This window comes from Pelodiscus sinensis, chromosome 16 (assembly GCF_052426305.1).
Source record: "Pelodiscus sinensis isolate ZL-2025 chromosome 16, ASM5242630v1, whole genome shotgun sequence".
Lineage (NCBI taxonomy): Eukaryota > Metazoa > Chordata > Testudines > Trionychidae > Pelodiscus > Pelodiscus sinensis.
The window spans coordinates 21,686,884-21,704,226 of record NC_143067.1 but is presented as its reverse complement, the minus strand read 5'-3'; the positions used below and the strand labels follow the sequence as shown (position 1 = coordinate 21,704,226).

The following is a 17,343-nucleotide window of genomic DNA, read 5'->3' as shown; positions in this document are numbered from 1 at the left end:
TGAATTTAAATCTAAAGGCCTGTATTTAGAACCTGACCTGAACTTGCGCACATGGAACTTTGTGTGTGCATGTGCACACACTACTCCTGCATTAACATGTGTACAGAGTTTATACTCTTGATGCTAGAAGAGTGTACTCATCTGTCAGGTGTTCAAAGTTGCATGCACACAAATGGAGGCTGGTAGGGAGTCCTACTGAAGATGAAGCTATTTGTATAATAGTTACTAGGATAGTATAGAAATAGTAAGAATAATAACAATTAACAGTAGTAGCACTTAGCTCATTTACTAATGGGTTTCATCTACAGTGCTACATAAGTGAGATGAACACTCATTTGCCATGTAAAGATAAGATTCAGAACATGAATGTACTACATGAGGTTATGGATAAACATAATCTTAAAAATAGATAAAGAAATATGAAAGTGAAAAAATAATTAAGAGTTTATGCATGTGATTGTAACAAACAAACAAAGCAGTTTTTAAGGTGGTGACTATTGTGTCACAGAATGCAGGTAACAAAGCAAAGTTCCAGGCAAGAAGAAAAAATGTGGGGAAAATTAATACAGGAGGGGACAGCTAGCTTGAATAATGATTTAAATGAAAGAAGCTATTTGCTCTCAGACTGTATTAGAGAATGTATAGTAGTGGATGAACAGAAACTAAGAGAGGCATGCAGAAATGTCACAGAACACTGGTCAGTCTAATTGAAAATAAACTCTCCAAGAATAAGGACCCACTGGGTGAGAATAGTGGAGAGTTCATAGTGATGCTTGTTATTAGTGTGGTGTTAATCATACACAGTTTGAACTGGTAACAGTAATAACATGCAGCAAGTGTGAACATGAAGGAGATCTATTTATCATGTGACCTTTGGGAGGCAGAAGCCTGTACCTATTTTGCATTCTATGAACTGATTCTTTCCCTTTCTGTTTCAGGGTCCTGACCCTTATTCTTCTCTTTCTGTGAAGGGGGAGTGTTGTTACTTACCTTTATTATATGACTTGACTTGCTAATTTTTCTCACCTTGGCTTAATCCTGTAACGTACTGAATACTTCTTGAATTTCCACTAAAGGTGGTTCTCATGATTGGGGTCCTTATGCTTAAGGGTTTTGGCTTCCCGCTTTTCCTCATTCATGTTTCCTATGATCCATCCTGCTAGAGAGAAGAGCACAGTTTCAATCAGTGATATTAACAAAGTCATGATCTGGGTTTCTAATGCACTGTATGAGAATCAGACATACAAGGGCATAGCTCCAAAGCAGCATATAGGGAAGTCACGGTAAGCACAGAAATCCTGTTAATAAATAATAGGATTTGTGTACACAAACCACTCTACCTGAACTCATTTTACCTACATTGCACTATCCTCTGCTGAATGAGAAGGGGATGCTTATTATTGGCTAAGGCAAGAGACTGAGAGTGGGTTCTATTTCCAACCTTTTCCTCACTCCACGTAGCTGTGCACAAGTCATTTATTCTCTGAATTCTTTTGTTTATCCATCTGCACAGTGAGGTTAATAATTATTTGATTCACTGGGGGTCTGTAATCTTCCATAAAAAGCTTGCAATTTTTTGATCCTGTGGAAAATAAAAGGTATTAATGTAACTATTTGTCTTGGATCTTGATGTCATGCCTTTGGCTTTCCCAGACTAAACTATTGCAGTGTGCTCTAGCTCAGTGTTTCTGAAAGTGTTCCACGAAATCACTTTCATAAACACATTAACTGGCTGCCCCGGTTTGTTTATTTACTGGCGCCGCAGCCACGGAGCCTTGCAGCTCCCATTGGCTCCGTTTCATCCTTTGCAGCCAAGGGGAGCTGCGGGAAGAGACGTGGGTCACTCCCCTGCTGACCCTGGGCTCCATGTGTAGCTGCCACTTTGAAAGGCCACATGGAGTCTCATACTGGGCTCCCCGCGGCGTTTCGAAGCAGCAGCACTGCACAGAGCCTGGGGTCAGTGTGGGAGTCCCCAGCTGATCCCGGGCTCCACAGGGCACTGCCACTTTGAAATGCCACAAGGAGCCTGACGCTGGGTTTCCTGTGGCATTTCAAAGCGGCAGTGCCGCAGGGAGCCTGGAATCAGCGTGGGAGTCCCAGCTGATCCTGGGCTCCACAAAGCACTGACACTTTGACATGCCTCAAGGAGCCTGATGCTGGACTCCCTGTGGCATTTCAAAGAGGCAGCGCCACACGGAGCCTAAGTTCAGAGCAGTAGTGCCCAACTGATCCTGGGCTCTATGCAGTGCTGCCACTTTGAAACAACGTGGGGAGGATGGAACCAGTGGGGGACTGCCCCGCTGGCCCCATGGTCCCTGCTGGCCCTGGGCTCCCAGCAGCACTTTTGCCTTTGAAATGTAGCAACAGCCCTGGGGCTGTTTCTATACTTCAAAGGCAGAGGCGCCCTTATCGACTAATCAAATAGTCAATGCAAATTGCATCAACTATTCGATTAGTCAATTAATCGAAATTTAACATCCCTAGTTTCCCAGAACATTAGCTTGGTCCAGAGATGCTTAGATCATGAGATCTGATGTGTGGTAATGCCTATTACTGTCAAAATACGTATTCTACTTTTTGTTCTCTAGTTAGCACTTATTTAGCATTGGGGTCTTTATCCCATGACATCATCCTACCACATTTGGAATCAACCCTTAAATAATGCCAGCCATCCCGCAGCTGGATTGGCTGACAACAATTATATGTGGGATAATAGGAGTATAATTACCCTATTTTGTGCTGCTTAATTAGATTCTCAGATTTGAAGTGCTCATTCCCTTGGAATCTGCAAGCAGGGAGAGTCTGTGCAGTTACAAATGCATTTTGGAAATTGACACAATACTAGAAATAGTATGAGAGCTTCAAATGCTTTTCCTCAAAGTATGACATGACCTTCACCCATGAAAATTGGGTCCCAACCTTAATTCCAGTGGGACAGCTGACTAAACTGCACGCCATATTAGTGCTTATCTTTCCCAGACAAATGGCAATGGTCTCTCAATCAAAGCATGCTCTTATGAGCCTAAATTATTCAAACCTGGTTAAAATAAACTAGGGTGGTTAGCACTGGCATTGGGCCTTTCACTGGTGAAGTCCGCATGCTCTCAGGGAGAAGACGTTATAAAAGCATGCATATATACACCTAAATCTCCAGAACTACAGTAAAATTGGAAACATCAATATTGGTTTGAAATGACTGAATCACTTTGGGTATGTCTACACTACAAAGTTAGTTCGAACTAACAGACGTTAGTTCGAACTAACTTTCATAGGCGCTACACTAGCGCTCCGTTAGTTCGAATTTAAATCCAACTAACGGAGCACTTAGTTCGAACTAGGTAATCCTCATTCCACGAGGATTAAGCCTAGTTCGAATTTACTAGTTCGAATTAAGGGGTGTGTAGACCCTTAATTCGAACTAGTGGGAGGCTAGCCCTTCCCAGGTTCCCCCTGGTGGCCTCTCTGGGCACAACCAGGAAAACTCTTCTCCTCTCCCTCAGCCCCGGGCCCTTAAAGGGGTAGACTCTGGCCAGACGGCACTGGAGACAGACAGCCCTGCCAGCAGTGTCTACCCCTGACCGAGTGGCCCCACCATGAGCCAGGCAGCCAGTGGCAGCGAGCCGTCCCCTGCCCAGTCCCCGAGCACCCAGGGGCCAGCCAGGGGCCGTAGACGGCGCGCGGCCCCCTGGACTAGTGCGGAGGTCATGGACCTCATTGAGATTTGGGGGCAGGCCCCCAATCTCCAAGATCTCCGCACTAGGAGGAGGAACGCGGCCGTCTACGGCCGCATAGCGACTGCCATGGCCCGAAAGGGACACAGGCGCACCCAAGAGCAGGTGCGAATCAAACTGAAGCAGCTGCGGCAGGGGTATGCCAGGGCCACCAGTGGCGGCGCCGCTGCAGGGGATGACATCTGCCCCTACTTCCCCGCCCTCCACCAACTCTTGGGGGGAGGGGCGGTCCGTGCCAGCCCGGGGGACAGCGAGCTGGGACCGGAGGGCCCTGACCTGGGCGCACCGGAGGGGCCACCGCCAGCTGTTCCAGCAGGGTCGTCCAGGGAGACCATACCGGGTAAGTAGTTTGAATTAAGTAGTTCGGGGGGGGGGGGAGGGGAGGTAGGAGGGAGACCAGAGACCGCGCACGGGGGCCATGCCTTCCACGGATCACGCAGACACCTGTGCACGTGCGAGTACGTGCCATGCCACCCTTGGGCAGGTGGCTCCAGCTGCGTGACACCCAGGGGCCATTGCCCAGTAGGCACATGCTTGTGCAAAGAGACGTGACATGCTCCCGACCCCGGGGCAGGACCCAGCAGGATGCTTTCCCTTCACATGTCCCCTCTACACAGAGGCAGGGGACATCTCCCCCTCCCCCCGCCGCCCTGGCCACATGGCACAGGGACATGGATGCGGTCTTGGGGCAGCTCCCAGTCCCGGGGAGAGCCAGACATCCTGACCATGACCTCTGTACAAGTACAGCGGCTGTGACGGTGCAGGACATGGTCACCCTCACGTTGCGGGCTGGGGGAGGGGGCTGGGCATCATCCTCTGCGTCCCCAGGGAGAACTGACCACTTCTCTTCTTTCTCTACAGCTGCACCAGCTGCTCGTGCAGGGCGCACCACCCCAGCCGGGACATGCTCCTGCACCCGCGGCCTGCTCCGGACCGCCAGCACAGAGCAGGAGTACCGGGACCAGCACCTGCGGGCCCTGTGAGCCGTGCACCGCACACTACAGGTGTGGATGAGGGAAGACCTGCAGTTCCACCACGAGCTGCTGGCTGAAGTCCGAGGGCTGAGCACCAACCTGCAGCTCCTGCTGCAGAGCATGGTGCCCCGTGCTGGTCCTGCGCCTGCTGCCCCCCCAACTACTGTCCCTCCTCCCACTCCTGCCCCCCCACCCTCTTCCTCCTCAACCCCCACAACGTCTTCCTCAATGTCCACACCCCCCCACCTCAACCTCCGCACCCTCCACCCCATCCCCCCGGGGACGCCGAGGCCCCCTCCCTCGCCGTGTTGGGAGGCGGTTGGCCCGGCGAGACCTCCACCCCTGATCCTTGAGTTTCCCCACCCCCTCCTTTCCCTTGCTTCCCCCTTTTAGCTCCCTCCTCCCAGTTTTCCCCCTCCCCTCTCCCAGCCTCTCTCTTCCCCTCTCCCACCTCCTTTTCCCAGTTTCCCCGAGTTTTGTTAAATAAAGAGAGTTTCTAATTTTGACCACACATTATCTTTATTTTGTACATCAAGAAGAGGGGCTAGGGAAGGGTAAGTGGAAGGAGGTGAGGGAGGAATGGGGTACGAGCCCCCGATGGGAAGGACTGGGGTGGCTCTGCGGGCTTCTGGGGGTGGAAGCTCTCCTGCAGCCCCCCAATTGGCCCCTCTCTCCAGATGGCAGCCTGCGGCAAGTGCAGCCGGTCTGATGGCCAAGTGCTGTGATGTGCCCAGTGTGGGCACTCAGGGCACTCCAAGCCAGGACTGCTTTGGAAGTGGGGCACCCCTGAGAACTGTCTGTCCGGGGTGGGGGTCGGGACCCTTTAAGCACAGCCCTCGGCTAGCCTGAGACAGCATCTCCACGCTCTAAGTCCTCCTCTGATGCCCTGCCAGCACTGCTTCCGGCCATCCTTAACCTCGGTTCAGGGTCCACTTAATGTGGACGGGCTAGTTCGAATTAGCAAAATGCTAATTCGAACTAAGTTAGTTCGAATTAGTGCTGTAGTGTAGACATACCCTGAGAAAGCTGCTACCAGGCAGCTCTGGTTTCTTTACTTACCGGCTCCACAGCCACAGAGCCTCGTGGCTCCTATTGGCTGAAGTTCACCATTTGTAGCCAAGGGGAGTCACGGGAAAAGCAGTGCCACTCAGTTCTGCTCCTAGCCCCACTCCTGGGACCCCAATGCTGGCCCCATGCTCAGGGCTCTGCTTCTGGTGCCCTGGCTGCTAGCCTTGGCTCCCAACCTCTACTTCACCCCACCCTTCACCATGGCTCTAGCCTTGGCCCCTTTACTGCTGTCTGTGTTTCTCATTCCTGGACCCATGGTCCCACTCCCAGATTCAGCTCCAGGAGAGGGGGGATGCAGGAAGGATTAAGGGGGCCATAGGCTAAAAAGTTTGGGGACCACTGATCTAATGGCTGCCTTGTGCTTCCCTGGTCTGTTTATTGGCCCCACCTGTTGTCTCTTATCTGCTATTTGGATTGAAAGCTCTTCAAGCAGGAAGCTCCTTTTATGTTCATACAGCACCTCATACTGATGGGCTCCAATCCTTGGCTGTGGCTCTGAGGCATTTCTGCAGCATTTCTTCAATTAATGCAGTTCTACTAGTAATGAATAAAACTCCAAAGCATGTTACCTATTAGACTAAATCATCATATCTTAAGAAGTTGATTTTTCCACCTTAAGTAGGAGGTAATGCTGTGTAAATGATAGCCCCTCTCAGAATACATAGTGTAAGTTGGGAGCAAACAGAACTGCTTAAAAGAAATGAAATAATTTAATAATAGATATTGAACTTCCAACTGCAAATGACTTATCCAGGTTTTAAGGAGCAATCACATTTCAGAGATTGCTTTAGTTAAATGGAGGAAATTAACATACAGAATAGAGTACTAGTATAGTGTTAATTGAAAATTGTATATAGGCAGCAAGGGGAAAATTAATAAAAACCAAGTTTAAAATAATTTTTCTCACCTAATGATGCATTTAAAGTTTAAAAAATGAAGCCAGCAATTTAACCTATACCAGTAGTTACAAAAATGGATGTAGTGCTCAGAGATATTGAGGTAAAAATAATGTAGCTGGAAAAAGTTCTTCATCTCAGTTTTTATGGTAAGAATAAAACTGGTGATTTGATTGAATTATTATTAATTTACTTTTTAAGATCCCTAGAAATGAGCGCACAGAGACTCTTAGACATATTCTAATTAAAGCAAAAAATCAGTGGTCTAGAAAGTGCCCTGATTCTTCAAGGTATATCCAAGTATGTAACATGGTAGACACCTGGGGGGTTGGAGAACGCTGACAACTACAAGCTGACCCTTAGTGAATTCAATCTGCAAATGGGTTCCTGCTTAGGACAGCTAATGCGTTTAGTTATTATAAAGGCTTGCTCCTGGATTTTAGAGAGCTGAGAATAAATGAATTCAGCAGAGCAGTGCTATGAACCTTGCATAAAAAACAAGTGGATTGTGGAAATATTTAAATTATATGGTCCAGTGAGAAAATTTGCAGGACTTATGAATGTGCAAATATAAGTAACACATAATGGGGAAAGCAATATGCCCATTCAATGAAGGAAAAAGGTGTTAACACTCACTGAAACTGTAATAATTCGGAGACAGAGAAAAGGCTGCTGAAGAAAGGCTACGTCTAGACTGCAGTCTTCTTGCCCAAGAAGCTTTTTGCCAAAGAGATCTTCCACAAAAATGTTTTGCGCAAGAGCGCGTCCACACTGCAAAAGCACATTGAAAAAGTGATGTGCTTTTGCGCAAGAGTGTGTCCAGACTTCATGGACGCTCTCTCGCAAGAAAGCTCTGATTGCCTTTAACAGAATGGCCACCAGGGCACCTGTGCTTCTTCTGATAGGAAGTTTTTGTGCAAAAAAACACCTGTTTTCCATCCCCACACACCTTTTTGTGCAAGAGCTCTTGCGCAAAAAGGAGTTTTTCCTCATAGAAAGAGGAATACCTATACCGCAAAACCCCCTCTGTTCTGTCGATTCACTATACAATTTCTTGTGCAAAACCGCAAGAGGTGTGGATACTCTGTGGGTTTTTGCGCAAAAATGGCCGTTTTTGTGCAAAAACCCTGTAGTGTAGACGTAGCCCGAAAGTAATGGATTGTTGTTGATTTGTGTTTGTTCAGCAATAATCCCAACAATTCCAGGGGTTTGTTACTTGGCTAAACATTTGCTTTTGATTCAGACTTGTGATTTTAGGTCCAAATGTGAGAGAAGAAATTGTAAATCATAAAATATGAAGAGGGAAACAATTTGGTTGGATTTTTTTTTAAGCATGAGGGTGTGCAGTTTAGTTTCCATATTTTACTGACAGGAAAACAAGTCCAGAAAGGTGACATGATTTCCCAAAGTTAGCAGGAGACCGGATCCAGGATCTAAATAGGGTTGCCAGGTGTCCAGTTTTCAACCGGACAGTCCGGTATTTGCACTGTGGTATTTGCATTGTCTGTCTGGTAGAAAAATTCAGAAAATAGGAGTCTACCTGGTAACCCTAGATCTAAACTAAGGTCTACCCAAGTCCTAATCTACTGCTGTATCCTTTACTCCACAATAATTTCCCATATAAGATAATAAATTATATGTATTTTAAAGAGTTTGTTTTACACCAGAATATGCTGGGTGAAAGGTTTAAATAATTATTTTTGTTTTTTATTGGAAAAAAGTCATGACTATTATGATTAGAATTCATAAAAATATTTGCTAACAAAATTAAAATTGAATTGCCTATTCAACTGTCATTTTAGTGCAAAGAAAATTTTTACTGTTACAAATCACAAAATAATTCAAATTAGTTATGGAAAGAATAATGGAAGCTTTACGAATTTCTGATTCAAAATTACTATGTATGGTAATTATTCAATACAGTGAATAATGTCTGAAGTTGAAATCTGACAAATTTAAAACTGTTCTTTTACTTCCCTTTTGCAAGCACATTGATTAAAAATTCTTTTACATATATTTAATTTCTTGAACTTTCCTATAAGTGTAATCTACGCAAAATGACTTTGCCTGATCAATGACCTGTTAGTAAGTTATAAGTGACACAAGTAATGAGATTTTTCTTTTCAATATGTGATTTATGTTATAGCCCTTGATAGTTTTGTAGGCCAGAATTCTACAGCAGTATTCCAGTCATACATTTGTGTACCTTGGTATTAAATAAATCTGGAGTAATTATGGATTTAATCTAGTGTAAGTGAGAGCAGAACCTACCCTGAAATATGCTCAAGTTGCCTAATTGAAAACTGGCTGTTGAGCATAAGCAGTAGCCCACAGCAGTTTTACACAGATTTTTGATAGATAAACTTTCTGCATATGGTTCTGTAAGGCATTACACCTCTAAGGCTATGTCTAGACTACATCCTTTTCTTGAAAAACGGATGTAAATTAGACACTTTGAAATTGCAAATGAAGCTGGGATTTAAATTTCCCACGTTTCATTTGCATAATGGCGGCCACGGTTCTTTTCAACATGGGGCTTTTCGATAGAAAAATGGCAGTTTAGACGGGGATCTTTTGAAAATAAAAACCTCTTTCAAAAGATCCTGTACTCTTCAAAAAATGAGGTTTACGGGATCTTTCAAAAAAGGGTTTTATTTTCAAAAGATCCCCGTCTAAACTGCCCTTTTTCTGTCGAAAAGCCCCGTGTCGGAAAAAAACTGGCTGCCATTATGCAAATGAAGCACAGGAAATTTAAATCCCGGCTTCATTTGCAATTTCGAGAAAAGGGATGTAGTCTAGACACACCCTAACTGTAAGGGAATGCCTATCATATGGGGATTGGTGATAAGATAATCAATCTCTTAAATGATAGATGCATAACTGAGTTCCTAAATTGGCCTGGACATAACATTACACTGTTTTGCATCAACCACTTTCCTGCCCTGTGACAAAAATCCAGAAGGAACCATGGAATGAAGAATCTGAGAATTCACCTTTTACCTAACAAGGTCATGACATTACACTGAGGGTATGTCTACACTACCCCGCTAGTTCGAACTAGCGGGGGTAATGTAGTCATCCGCAGTTGCAAATGAAGCCCGGGATTTGAATTTCCCGGGCTTCATTTGCATGAAGCCGGCCGGCGCCATTTTTAAATGCCGGCTAGTTCGGACTCCGTGCCGCGCGGCTACACGCGGCACGGACTAGATAGTTCGGATTAGGCTTCCACGAGGCGTACAGCTAGTTCGGATTAGAAGCCTAATCCGAACTAGCTAGTCCGTGCCGCGTGTAGCCGCGTGGCACGGAGTCCGAACTAGCCGGCATTTAAAAATGGCGCCGGCCGACTTCATGCAAATGAAGCCCGGGAAATTCAAATCCCGGGCTTCATTTGCAACTGCGGATGACTACATTACCCCTGCTAGTTCGAACTAGCGGGGTAGTGTAGACATACCCTGAGGGAGCTATCGTGCTAGCTTGCCAATAGGGTTCATCTTAAAAGGATCTATGCACCCATTCAAAGGGCACAATACAATAGCTTAGAATGACTATCCTGTCGACTCCTGTATTCAGGGTGCATTCTTAAGCCCTCATTAACAGATTCTATCTCCTGTACTTCCACTGAAATAAGCAGCTTCAAAGAAACCAGTGCAATCTCAGCCGAATAATGAAGAATATAGAATCTTGCCCCAATGAGATTTTAATTATGATATTATAATCAAGAAAGGCAATCATTGCAGCAAATTCCTGTGTGTTACAATGGTATCCAATGTCTTTCTCCATTCACTGAACATCCATGGTGCTATCTTCAATCACAGTAATAATAGTGCTCACCATTCGGAAGCACTTCATTAGCCAAATAGACTTCTCCTGCATCAAAACACTGCTTAGAATTGACATGAGGGGTGAGCATTGAGCATCTCTGATCTTGAGGGTTAATATTGCTGTGGGCACCTGTAAATTGTACCAGTGATGTAAAGTTCGCTCCAGTAGAGAATTGGCACAGTGGAGCAGACCTCTGCTGTGTCCCCTCTCAACTCCTGATACACCTTAATGTCTGGGCAAAAGGTGGGATCAGAGGTGCAGACCCAGATCTGACACTTATGCCCAGCAGAGTGTGCCCCTTGGATAGAGCAATTTGCTACTGGGAATTTATGTCCAGATTATATCCCCTTTATGCTACTTGAGTGGTGCAAAGGGAGCAGTATCTCAGCAGAGAATCTGGCTTTATAAGCTCAAAACCCTTTTTAAGAATTAATTAATCCTCACAACTTCTGAGACTGGTAAGAGGTAAAATATATTGTCCCCATTTTAAAGACAAAGACTAAGTGTTCTGCCTCAGAGTACACAGTGACCCACCGGCAAAGACGGGATTGGAAATTTGGGGCCCTCCTGACTTCCATCTTGGTGCTCATTCCTCCAAACTCCCAAGATAGATCCCTTGTATGATGCATATGTTTTGTATATCAAAGTAATAATCACAATTTCAGTTTTACTGTTTTTAGTTATTTGATTTTCTGGTTCCTGATGGGTTTCTTTCCTGTCTTTAGCTACTACTAAATCATTGCCAGGGTTTACTTTTTCCCTGGATCATAAAGATTCTGAAGAATTGGTTTGCCTTTGGACTGCTCCAGATGGCATACACGGTACATGGCACATATTTCCAAACCTACATTCAGAAGAGAATAGTCCAAAATTCCCTGATAGGATGCAGTAAAGAACTCATTTTCAACTCTGGTGGCATTCCACAGAAGATCTCAAGGCACTTAACACACATTAATGCTCATAGCAAGAAATCAGTGAGTGATGGAAGTATTAATATCCCAGTTTTACATGAAAGGAAACTGAGGCACCAAAAGTTAGGTGACTTGCTTATTTGAATACATTCTCAATGGCAGAACTGGGAATATAATCCAATAGTCTGTGGTCTCCTATTCTAGCCCCTAGATCACCTATAATTCATCACCTGGTATATTTAATTATTTATTATTTATTTGTATTGTAGTGAATAGGAGTCCTAATCGTTGACCACAACACCATTGTAGTAGGTGTTGTACTAATAATAATATGATGCATTAAATAATATTTTTATAATTATAATAAACACTTTATCATGCTGTACACTGTATGAAAATATATAATATAAATAAAAGCCCATGTGCCGAACAGTTCACAATCTAACCATAAGAATCTAAAAACTTCAAGGCTCATACAGCATTGTGCTGGAATGGGCCTAATTCTGCACTTTCACCACTTTTACACTGGCCAAACTCCGGTTACTTCAGTGTAGATTACAATTAATTTACAGCCTTCAGAGACTCCAGTTCCCTTAGGGCTCAGCATTAAGGATAAAACCCAGACTCTAATTTATTACTGATACTAGTTATTGGATATCAGACTGGTTATTGGTATCAGACTGATTATTGGTTCCATAATGGAGAGCACACATTTCTTTTCTTGGAGCTAGCCAAATCTCTGTTCTGAATATTAGATTGGTGTCAGTTTACATTTTATACACTCTTTTCCGACTTCAGGGATATGAAAATATATATCAATATTCTCCTCTCTTGATGGCAGTAATAAGGTACGGATGTCCAGCTATGGAAATTATTTTTCCCACTGGCACCTGTCTCATTGGTACTCTCCTTTGACTTGTACTGAAGCACCTAACTGACCAGTCACCTGTTTAGTAACCACTAAAGGAAATTCATGTTGCATTTTGTTATTGTTATATCTGTTATTTACTCTGGGGTATATTATGATTTTTAAGCAAAATCTTTGGTAGGGGCCAGATTGTTTCTGTGTGTGTATAGAGGTGGGGTCAGGCAGCAAAAAGAGTCCCCAGGATCATTTTGGCTCATTCAGCAAAAATGTCCGTGCAGAGAACAGATGCTGGGATAAGAGCAGCACCCCTTTTAAAAGTTTTAGTATGTGCTAACCCCAACCCGTGCTGCTCCACTTGTCACTGCAGGAGGCAGGAAGGGCCCAGCTCTTTCCCCGTGACCTCTTTGTTGTGTCTAGCATTGGCACCTGTGCAAAATACCTCATTGCAGGAACACTGGGACCCAACTTGTGGATGCACAAATGGAATTTCTGCACTCTCTCTCCCTTCTTCCGAAATGCCCTCTGAGGGCTTGTCAAAATCTAGCATAATGTGCATAGTCCATCATTAATGAGAAATGCTATGACAACAAACCACATTATATATATGGGACAGAGAAAAAACATTCTGATCATTACTATTCATTATTTGTACTATGGAAGTGTCTAAGCACTCTGCAAATTCAGAACAAAATAGGCAAGGACTTTATAATAAGGTGAGAGGTTCCGTTTTCAAGTTTTCCAGGGATTATAGCTACCATAGTGATTTTAACAAGAATGTCCTTGTAAAGTCTCATCTAATTAGAGGATAATGGCTGGACATGAACCTTAATATAAAACCCCACAAGTAGGTATTAAACAAATTATGGGCCTCTTTGATTGTTGTCAAACTGAATTCAGTGTTGGCAACACCAATCAAAATTCATGAGTCAGCCCCTAAACGTCATGATACTTGCATACAGATGATGACATTTGAATATATCAGTAATACTAGAGAATGTTTTTATTTACTTCCTGGGTTATGAAACTTTACGATGTAATTGGGTCAGATTCTTGGGCTGTTCTCTGCAGCTAGGAGGGCTAGAATAGAAGCTTTCTTTTTTTAATGAAAGCTGAGATTTGCATATATTTACATGACTGTGGAAGCTGAAGACTTTATGAAATACACCAACAATCATGGCACTTGTGATAAAATCTTGAGAATAGGCAGCTAGATCTGTGTTGAGAACAGAAATTCCATTTTGTAAAGTATTTTGAGGTTATAAAAAATCAGTTTTTTGAATTGAAATGAAACTAAAAAAATTTCAGATTCTCTAAAGGAAAATTCTAAAAGTGTTTTGTTTTGACAAAATCATATTGAGATGTTTTATTTCAATTTGACTCTTATTTTATATTACAAAATAAAAGCATTGAAACAAAGTAATTTCAAAATGAAAAATCATTTTTTTCATTCCAAGAATGTGAAATGGGATGTTTTGACACTCTTGAAATATTTTCTCCTCTTCCCCCCCTTTTTTCTTCCAAATAAAATGTTGGTTAAATAATGATTTTGCAAAGCATATGGATTTTGATAGAACTGCATTTTTAGATAGGAAATGGTTTGGTCAAAGTTTTTCTGACTAGCTCCGTTGGGAACTCTGGGTATATACATTTTTCACCACTGCCTTTTATAATTCATTGTACTTACAACTCTGACATTACACCAGAACAACACTCCCATGCCCTATAACTGAAATCACTGGAGCTCTGAACAGCCTCAAGGGTCTTCCCACATGGATGTGATTGCAGGATAGAAGCTTTCCTATGCATGTAAATATTAACACAGGTCCTTATTGCTCTTTTCCTCAGTGTCCCTCTCCCCCAGCATCCTGTTTCTTTTTACCTCTGTTCTGTTTTGTCTTAAAGTAGACTGTGAGCTCTTTTAGATAGCATCTGTAATTTTATGGCATTGTGAGGGGTTGAGCTAGGCCCAAAGTCCCCTTGACGGAGGCCTCAAGGTCTTGCCATGCTAGTTCTGGGAAAGGAGCAGTGGAGAGCTGCAGCATCAGACAGAATCAGTTTCTTGTTGGAACAAGGGGAGTGCAGGTGGTGCTCCTGGCTGGTAAAGGGAATTGTAGCACAATGGATAGCTCAGTGGTAGCAGGGATTGGGGAAGTGAGGAAGAGCTCCTGACTGGCTGCTGGGCCTGCACTTAGGTTGCTGTGAAGGCTGGGGACGTGAGGAAGCAACTCAGGGAATTAAAGGCCCTTGTCCTGGAGGGGCTCAGCAACATTTGGCTGCTATTCTGTGGGTGCCTGAGCTGGAACTTGGAGTTGTGGGTGGGGTTGGATCCCCTCAGATGCCATTGGAAGTGGGCCTACAATTGGACAGCAATAACCCACTAGAAGAGAATCTGATCAAGAGGCCCAGCTGGAGAAGTGCCACCAGAAAGGACTAAGAAGATAAAACCATTGGCTCCACTGGGGCTGTGTCCTGACATCAGAACCAGAACAGTTTGAAGACCACAGACACACCCTGACCACAAGGGGGTGCTCATGAGAGGTGGGTGCCATGTTGATACTGGGTTTAGCACAATGCTGTCCATTATGTGAAAGATCATATCTGGAATGGTAATGAATAGCTTTAAGCAGCATACAGGGTCTTAAGCAGGTCCTCTGCAGTGAGTGAATTTCACCCAAATATCTAAATGCTATAAAGTAGGTTAGAATTCCCATGTTATTTCCAAAGTGTCATTGGTAAGAAAGAAGGAATTCTGATTTAAAAAAAAATATATTGTTAACTTGATTTGCCTATTTGGAGACACATTAATTTAAGAAGCTTGCATCTGATCTTGTATTCTTGATGTAAATAGCAAAATTCCCAAGGATTTAAATAAAGGTGTAGACTCCCTATGTAGTCAAACAAAAATGATTGTTTTTATTATTAATGACACTTTAGATTATTCAAACTAATTGTAATTATAGTATTAGCATAATAGGAAAACTTATCACAGATGAAGGCTGTACTGTATTCGATGTCATACAAACAGAACAAAAAGACAGTCCCTGACCCAAAATCTTTCTATCTAAGTAAAATTTTAAATGTTGAACTTAATTTTCACATCTTATGTCCTTGCACTTTGCTCATCTTGGACAAGGACAGTAGACCAATCATTTTAGCTCTCTGGTTCTCCTGCAGTAGCTTAGGGGCTCTCAGTCTTCATTGTACCATAGTCCCTTCCTAACAACAAAAATTACAATATGATACCAGGAAGGCTACTGAAACCTGATCCCGCCTGAGCCCTTCTGCCCTGTACGGGGGACTAAAGCCTAAACCCCGTCACCCTGGGCAGGGGGCCAAAGCTGATGTTCAAGAGCTGCAGCCCTAGGCAAGGGACCTTTAACCTGAGTTCCCGCCCATCCACCTTGGGTTTCAGCTTGGACCTCAGGCTTAAGTTTAACAGCATCCTTGGTGACCCCTTTAAAATAGTCATAACCTGCTTGGGGGTCTCAACTCACAGTTTGAGAACTGCTGCCGTACTAAAATATTTTCCCATACTGAAACATTTTGATAATCTGACATTCCTGTCATAGGCAAAACTTCAGGCAGAGCCATGAACAGTTTTACCTACATACATTCTGCAGGATCAGACCCTTAGGCTGCAAAACTGCAGAGGAAGCTGTGTGATCAAACAAGCACATTCTTTGCTAATGAAATGCAACATTTGAGCCTAAATTACAGCATCTTTTTAATTCTGCCTCCTGCTTCTGTGGTTGCGCTCTTCCACTCTGGCTCTTATCTGCCCCTGCTAGAGGCAAGCCTTTTGCTACCCTGGTGGAAAGCATTATCGTACCTGACCCATTTTACATGTGACTGAGACTCGGGGCAGAGCCCAGATCCTCAAAGGTATTTATGCATCTAACCGCCATTGAAATCTGTGGACCTGGACTCAATAGTCTGATTCTGCCAAACTTACTGCCACTGAAGTCAGTGGGTCTGTATTGCAGGGCTTACCTTGTAATAAGCTACAAATTGAACTACGTCAATTACATAGCTTATTTCAAAATAGGGAGCATCTACAGAGCTCTTATTTTGAAGTAGAGCACTCTTCCTCTGACTTCCCTTACTCCTCATACAATGAGGCTGCGTCTAGACTGGCAAGTTTTTCCGCAAAAGCAGGTGCTTTTGCGGAAAAACTTGCCAGCTGTCTACACTGGCCACTTGAATTTGCGCAAAAGCTCTGATGTTCTACTGTCCGAAATCAGTTCTTCTTGCGCAGATGCTTTGACGTTCCCGTTTGGGCAAAAGCCCTTTTCTGGAAATGTTTTTGTGCAACAGGGCCAGTGTAGACAGCTCAGGACTGTTTTGCGCAAAAAAGCCCCAATCGCGAAAATGGCGATTGGGACTTTCTTGCGCAAAACCGTGTCTAGACTGGCACGGACGCTTTTGCGCAAAAATGTGACTACTTTCTTCCACTATTTGATCTGAGGAAGTGGGTCTGGCCCACGAAAGCTCATCATCTAATAAACCATCTTGTTATTGTTAGTCTTTAAAGTGCTACATTGTCCTGCATTTTGCTTCAACTACCCCAGACTAACACGGCTACATTTCTATCACCATGCCAATCTAGATGCTCTTTTCCACAAATGGTTTTAACAGAAAAGCTTTTCCGTTAAAAGCATTTGCGGAAAATCATGCCCGTCTAGCCATAGCCTGAGAGTTACAGGAGTCGGAGTAAGAAGTCCTCCAGCTTGACAGTATTTTGACACTATTTTGAAATAACTGCTTGCAGTGTAGGCACGGATTAAGTTATTTCAGAATAGCGCTAGTTATTTCAAAATAGTGTTGCAGAGCAGAGGTACCCTACGTGTTAGGGTTGGTGTGTTTTCCCTACCCTAACCCCAACTGATGCACCAAGGTGACATCTCTAAGAGGCAATGCTTGGGACAGATCTCCCAGCCTCTGTCCCACCAGCCCTGGCCTAAACCAGGAAGCGCCATGCACCAAGAACTGGCGCTGTCCCAGTGAAACGAGCCCAGGCCGGTGCAAAGGTGTCTTCCATCCAAACCCGCACCTTGTGCTTTAGCGGCTGAGCAG

The 17,343-nt window shown here is 43.9% G+C and overlaps 1 protein-coding gene across 1 annotated transcript in view; it reads left to right on the top strand.

Moving 5' to 3' along the window:
* Positions 1-17,343, top strand: part of PPP2R2B (protein phosphatase 2 regulatory subunit Bbeta) — a 306,610-nt gene that overhangs the window by 82,343 nt on the left and 206,924 nt on the right. The window lies entirely within an intron of this gene.